This window comes from Aegilops tauschii, chromosome 6, assembly GCF_002575655.3.
Source record: "Aegilops tauschii subsp. strangulata cultivar AL8/78 chromosome 6, Aet v6.0, whole genome shotgun sequence".
Taxonomy (NCBI): Eukaryota; Viridiplantae; Streptophyta; class Magnoliopsida; order Poales; family Poaceae; genus Aegilops; species Aegilops tauschii.
This window is the reverse complement of record NC_053040.3, coordinates 31,268,262-31,276,035: the sequence shown is the minus strand read 5'-3', so window position 1 is coordinate 31,276,035 and position 7,774 is coordinate 31,268,262.

Here is a 7,774-nt window from a genome sequence, read left to right as displayed (position 1 = left end):
GAGGGTCGTATCTCCCACTTCCTCCGGGGGCTAGGGTCCGCTCTCCATCCCTTCGTCCGCGGACTCATGTTCTATTACAGGATAGATTTTCACGATCTAGCCCCGGACTCTTTTCTTCACATCTCGGCGTTCATCGTCATGTGCGAGGCCTTTCTCCGCATTCCCCCACACTTCGGCTTATGGCTCAAGACCTTTAATGTGAAGCCGAAGGTAATCGAGGGGAAGCAAGCGGAGTGTGGTGGTGCCACGGTGAGCAAGCTTACCAATACTCTTTGGACAAAAGGCTCTTTCACGGAATCCTCCAACTTATGGCAGCGGGAGTGGTTTTACATCACTGAACCCCGTGGTACCAAGTGGGCAGCTACACCTGTGTTCCGATTTGGACCTCCAGTACAGCTCGCATCATGGATCAATAAGGGGTTGGACTGGGGATCAACTAACAAAGTGCAGACTCTACAAAGCCGCATCCGGAGTCTCCTTGAGAAGGACACCGGTCTCATCAATGTGATCCAAGTGATGCTAGTCGGCCGGGTCCTGCCGTGCCAGCGACGGCCCCTCCGCATGTGGGAGTTCAATCCGGAAGGACCACAAACCCTTCGGTACTTCTTTGGTACGACGCACAGAGGAATGTAGAAGTTATTTTTCGGGACACAAAAACAGTGGCCGGATACCACCAAGGACATCGGCCTCGACTGCAACCATCCAGATACCTCGGTAAGCAGTTAACTCCTGAACACAGCTTAGTTAAATATCCCGTAATGAGACACTGAGAAAACCATCTCCTTCCAGGGCTAGATAAAGAAGGCCGAACGAATTAGGTGTTCGGCCCCTCTTCCCGAGGACTCAGCTGATCCTGTGCTAACAAGGATGCTGTCTCCGGCACCATACCAAGTGCCGGCGAAGGAGGACGAGGAGGAGGGCAAGAAGGCCAAAGGTGGCCTCCATTATAAAGGTACACTAGACACTATGGCCGGGGAGATTGGGACTCCTTCTTCCGAAGACAAAAGAGCATGAGGAGCCGAGATCCCTTCTCCCCATGGTAAGAAAAGGAGCGCCTCCGAAGATTTGGAGGTAAATGCTCCCAAGCGAGGGAAGATGTCCCTTTCAGACGGTTCGGGTTAGGAGGACGACGTTGACGCGCAATTCCTCCGTAAGGACAAGCCTTTAGCCGAATCGTAAGTGAACAAGGGTGTCTTAAACATATCCCGTTCTTTTCCGGTTACAAGGATAACATTTAGAATATATGTTTACAGTCCCGCACGCAGTCTTCCTCAACAGTCCTCTTCCTCGGGGGATCTTCTTCCGGAGATGATGGAAAGCGAGACGCCTCCTCCGACCTCCTCGCCCAATAGGGCGGACGACTTTGAGGTGTTGTCCCGGAGGATCTCTCCCGATCAGCAAGTGGTGCAAGGGACAGTGAAGACCACGCCCGAAGGTGATACTTCGGTCATCCCGGGTCAAGGGCGTGCGGCCCCTACACGGACCAATAGTAAAGATGTCGGACTATCCGGTTTACAGCCAGAGGCGACTCTAGGGTCGAGTAAACATGTCCCTTTAAAGGGAGTCCGTACTCCCGCAGCCGCTTCCAGGAATCCGGAGGCGCCGGATACATTGATGGACATGTTGCAACATGCGTCCGTCTCGGAGGAACATCCTACCTTAATGGGTACGGTAGTTGAGAGGATTCTGTCTGCGAGAAGCGGATTAAATGAAGCCTTCACGGGCCTGCGACGAGGCTTCGAGGTATGCAATGAAATATCTTCAATTTCACTCTACGTGCAAAATGCGCCTGTGTATAGATAGTAGCCCCTGAGACTCTGGTTGGCGTCCAAAGGGAGGCAATCAGAGGATCAAAAAATGTAGCCCAGGAAATAATCTAATTAATTGGAACACAGGCTGTTTCATCCATGGCGAATGGCCACGCTACAGAGGTTGCAGGTCTGAAGCAGAAACTTGATGTGGCGGATGACGACATCATGCTTATTAACAGGCGGCTCGACGAGGCGCAAGGTATGTTTTGGGGCGGTCAGTATATGTATGTATAATAACATGAGCATGAAGCTGAGAATTATATAATGAGACATGCATAACTGCAGATAGTGCTGCCGCGGTTGAGACCCTTCGGCTAGACTTGCCCGAGCCAAGGAGTAAGCCAGGATGAGTAATGTGGCTGCCAAGAAGGCAGCTGATGAGTTAAGGGCCGAAGAGGCTGCTCGGCGCCAGTGCGAGGAGAGAATGTCTACCATGGCGGGCGAGCTAAAGGAAGCCACTGTCCGGTGCGAATTCCTCGAGAGGGATAACAAAGCCAAAACGGCTGATCTCGACAAGGCCTTACAAGAGGCGAGAGAAACACGATCCGAGTCGTGAGCGGCTCGGGAGGAGATCCAGCAAGCTGGAGTGATAGCGGTTGGTAAGCCTTTCTTATTACAGACTAAATTCGGCGATCCGAAGTATCCCCCCTTAGTCAAATGTGGAGTTCTCCAGACGCAATCTTGGACTTGCCGAAGAGTGTCTCCAATGTGGCACCATTTTTCCAAGCGAAAAAAGGGCATGCAACGGAGAAGCTTTTCTGGTCGCAATTCAGCATGCCAAAGCATCTGCTGTTGCTAAACAAACAGATGGCCCAGTGTGCCGAGCTCCACAAGATATCTAGATCTGCCATGAAGGACGTCGTGGTCCGGCTGTGGCCGACTGAGCCAATTCCGAATAGTTATTTCAGTTTGGTGCAGCGACTTGTGGATGCGGTGCCGCGTATCGACGCCGTTAAGCGGTCAACGTGGATTGAAGGTGCACGGATGGCATTTGCCCGTGTCAAGGCGTACTGGATGAAGATGAAGGCCATCGATGTTGCAGCAAAGAGTCCACCCGGGGGCAAGGACCATCACCCGCCGGAGCATTACTTTGAAGATGTCCTAGAGGGCGCCCGCTTGATAGAGGGTCAGTGCTCGAAGGATATGATATTCGAGTGAATGTACCAAAATTGTGAAAACAATATTATGATATATTAAGGCTATGTTTTTATACTTTTTTCTGAAAGTTTTGGTTCCTCCTGTGTGGCCGTTTTTTTGTATAATCTGAAAGTTTGCCAGTCATCGGCTTCAGCCCCCTTGCATATAATGCGGGGGTGTTCGGAATAGCAACTGACTACACTTGACCCAACATCTTGGTCCGTGAAGGAGGTGTCAGTGGGGCGAACTAGGCAATCGGACTATAGGGCTTTAACACCTTCACTTAGCCATAGGAGTTTGACGGTGGGGCTACGATATAGCCCCTTGTATGTACGCGTTTATCTGGATACGGTGCATTACATGGGTGACCAGAAGAACGGTCCTTCGTGTAGTACGGAAGAAATCGCGAAAGATTCTGATAAGTCCTCGAGTGGTTGACCAACTCTCGCCACATCATGACAGTCAGTTTTCAGCTTTTTCTACTGAGGTGCTCATCCGGATATACCAGGACACAATCGCATTAGTTCTCCATTTACTACCCTAGCCCATAGAGTGGAACGTAAGGTAGTAAGCACAGGAGCCGGGCAACCCAACTATTGACCAAAGACATGATTCGGAGCTGATGCATATAAGGCCAAACTCGTGATGCCGAAGTATGCTATAAAGCTGTTCGGACATGTCGGCAACTCATATGTTGCCATATCGAGCCCCTGGCAATTTTTGCCGAGGTGCGTGCGTGAAACAATCAAAGAAGCAAAATTCAGTTCTTTAGAAAAAGTGAATGCTGAATACGGATTATGTTCACTATAATCTGGTTGATACGTCGAACACCATCTTACAGATTATAACGCCACTACCTAGGATATTTGACATGCTGGGGGTCGAGGGCTGAGGGAAAAGGCATCCTACAGGCTCGAAAGAAAGAGTGCGGTCTACAAAAAATTATTTGGACCTCCTGTCGCATGTCTGCGCCGCCTTGCTTCGGCAAAAGGACTCCTTAACAGGAATAGCCTTTGGATAAGTATACGAAGCCGAACTCCAAAAGAGTCCGTAAGATGACCAGCCTTTAAGTCACCTGTGGTAAAAGATAAAAAATAGTTAGAAAAAGGAGAAAACGCTATGGGAGTGCGGACCGCGTTGTAGTACTGCCCGTATTGTGCCTCCGCCGATGATAAGTGCATAATTATGTATGCGCGGTACAAACTTTGTGGCTATATGAGGCGAACGACGGAGGCCGAACTGCTAATCCAGCTCTGAGATTGATCGGTCCTGTTTAAGAGGGACCGGGGGCTTGATGGCCGATGAGATATGCGGTTCGATGAGACCGCTTTATACTTCCGCTGCAGTAGCCATAGTATGCTCCTCTGTGCGGAGGGAGCGTTCCGTATTTCCGTTTATCGTGATGATGCCGCGTGGACCGGGCATCTTAAGCTTTAGATAGGCATAATGTGGGACTGCATTGAAACGAGCAAAAGCGGTACGCCCGAGTAGTGTTTGGTAGCTACTGTGGAACGGGACAATATCGAAGGTCAAGCCTTCGCTTCGAAAGTTGTTCGGCGAACCGAAAACGACCTCCAATGTAATTGAGCCCGTGCAGTGAGCTTCTATGCCGGGTACTGCTCCCTTGAAGGTATTTGTGGTGGGCTTGATTCTTGAAGAATGAATGCCCATTTTGCAGACAGTGTCTTGGTAAAGTAGATTAAGGCTACTTTCGCCGTCCATAAGGACTTTCGTGAGATGGAATCCATTGATAATTGGGTCGATGATCAGAGCTGCCAAATCTTCGTGACGGGTACTGGCTGGGTGGTCCTTGCGATCAAAAGTGATCGGGCGGGCCGCCCATTGGCAAAATTTTGGGGTGACTGGCTCTATGGCGTATGCGTCCCGTAGTGCGCGCCTGCGCTCCCTGTAGGGGTGTGCGTCATGTATACCATGTTTACGGTTTTCACTTCAGGGGGAAATTGCTTCTGACCCCCGGTGTTCGGCTGGCAAGTTTCTTCGTCATCGCTGTCACTGGGCGGCCCCTTCCCCTTGTGTTCGGCATTAAGCTTGTCGGCTTGTTTGAAGACCCAACAGCTTCTGTTGGTGTGAGTAGCTGGTTTATCTGGGGTGCCATGAATCTGGCAGGGCCGATCCAGTATCTTGTCTAGATTGGATGGTCCGTCTCTGTTTGCCTTGAATGGCTTTTTTCGTTGACCGGGTTTGGAGCCGTTGAATCCGGCGTTGACCGCCGTGTCTTGTGTTCCTTCATTGTTGTTTTGACGCTTGTGTTTGTTGCGTCGTGGCTTGTGATAACCCACAAGTATAGGGGATCGCAACAATTTTCGAGGGTAGAGTATTCAACCCAAATTTATTGATTCGACACAAGGGGAGCCAAAGAATATTCTCAAGTATTAGCAGTTGAGTTGTCAATTCAACCACACCTGGATAACTTAATATCTGCAGCAAAGTGTTTAGTAGCAAAGTAGTATGATAGTAGTGGTAACGGTGGCAAAAGTAACAGTGATAGTTTTGTAATAATTGTAACAGTGGCAACGGTAAAGTAAATAAGCGAAGAACAATATGTGAAAAGCTCGTAGGCATTGGATCGGTGATGGAGAATTATGCCAGATGCGATTATTCATGCAACATTTATAACATAGGTTGACACAGAAGTAGCTCCAATTCATCAATGTAATGTAGGCATGTATTCCGAATATAGTCATACATGCTTATGGAAAAGAACTTGCATGACATGTTTTGTCCTACCCTCCCGTGGCAGCGGGGTCCTATTGGAAACTAAGGGATATTAAGGCCTCCTTTTAATAGAGTACCGGACCAAAGCATTAACACATAGTGAATACATGCACTCCTCAAACTATGGTCATCACCGGGAGTGGTCCCGATTATTGTCACTTCGGGGTTGCCGGATCATAACACATAGTAGGTGACTAAGGACTTGCAAGATAGGATCAAGAACTCACATATATTCATGAAAACATAATAGGTTCAGATCTGAAATCATGGCACTCGGGCCCTAGTGACAAGCATTAAGCATAGCAAAGTCATAGCAACATCAATCTCAGAACATGATGGATACTAGGGATCGAACCCTAACAAAACTAACTCGATTACATGATAAATCTCATCCAACCCATCACCGTCCAGCAAGCCTACGATGGAATTACTCACGCACGGCGGTCAGCATCATGAAATTGGTGATGGAGGATGGTTGATGATGACGATGGCGACGGATTCCCCTCTCCGGAGCCCCGAACGGACTCCAGATCAGCCCTCCCGAGAGAGTTTAGGGCTTGGCGGCGGCTCCGCATCGCAAAAAGCGATGAATCCTTTTCTCTTGTTTTTTTCCTCCCCGAGCGTGAATATATAGAGTTGGAGTTGAGGTCGGTGGAGCTCCAGGGGGCCCACGAGACAGGGAGGCGCACCCATGGTGCAGGCGCGCCTCCCACCCTCGTAGACAGGGTGTGGGCCCCTTGGCCTTGATTCTTTCGCCAGTATTTTTTATTATTTCCAAAAATAATCTCCGTGGAGTTTTAGGTCATTCCGAGAACTTTTGTTTCTCCACAAAGATAACACCATGGCAATTCTGCTAAAAACAGCGTCTGTCCGGGTTAGTTCCATTCAAATCATGCAAGTTAGAGTCCAAAACAAGGGCAAAATGTTTGGAAAAGTAGATACGACGGAGACGTATCAGCTTGCCGTTGACGTCTCGAACTTCGGAAGTGCCCGGATCACTGGTGCTGTTGCTTCTACGAGCGAGCCAGCTGTCTTCTCCCGTGCAAAAGCGGGTCATCACAGCGGTAAGGGCTGCCATGGATTTTGGTTTTTCTTGACCGAGGTGGCGAGCTAGCCACTCATCTCGGATGCTATGTTTGAAGTCCGCGAGGGCTTCGGCGTCTGAACAATCGAAAATTTGGTTCTTTTTAATTAAGAATCTAGTTCAGAGCTTCCTGTCTGACTCTCCGGGCTGCTAGATGATGTGACTTAGGTCATCGGCGTTTGGTGGCCGGACATATGTACCTTGCAAGTTATGGCGGAAGGCGTCTTCTAAGTTTTCCTAGCTGCCAATGGAGTTTTCTAGAAGGCTGTTTAGCCAGTGCTGTGCTGGTCCCTTTAGTTTTAGTGGGAGGTATTTGATGGCGTGGAGATCATCACCACGAGCCATGTGGATATGGGGAAGAAAATCTTCAATCCATACTGCGGGATCTGTTGTTCCATCGTATGATTCGATATTCATGGGTTTAAACCCTTCCAGCAATTCAAGCTCCATTACGTCATCGGTGAAGCATAAGGGGTGAGCGGCGCCTCTATGTCGTGCCAAGTAGCGACGTAGCTCGGATGGAGTCCATGTGCGGTTTTCGGCTTGGGCGTGGTTATGTTTGTCACGTCCCGCTAAATGGTCATCATCGCGCGTCGGTGTACGCCCCCGCGATCCGTAGATTGATCTGGTCTGACCTGCTCTACTGTCCAGGTCCTGCCGTAAGTCATATGTATAACCCCGAGCAGTTATGTCTCTTCCTTTATGACGACGTACTATGGGCTGGTGTTCGGCTTGAGTTGCCGCTTTGTCCCGGCCACGTGGTGGTCGGTCAGCCGCATTACGCGCTGATGGTACGGGCTCCAACACCTCGTCATCAAATCGGGGTAACAATTTGCGCTTCGGGTAACTTTCTGTCAGGCGCTCGAGGCCGTATTACTCGGCTGCCAGGACGTTGGTCCATCTGTCGTTGAGCAGATCTTGATCAGCTTGAAGCTGCTGGTGCTTCTTTTTCAGGATCCTTGAAGTGGCAATTAGCCGGCGCTTAAAGCGCTCCTGCTCGAGAGGT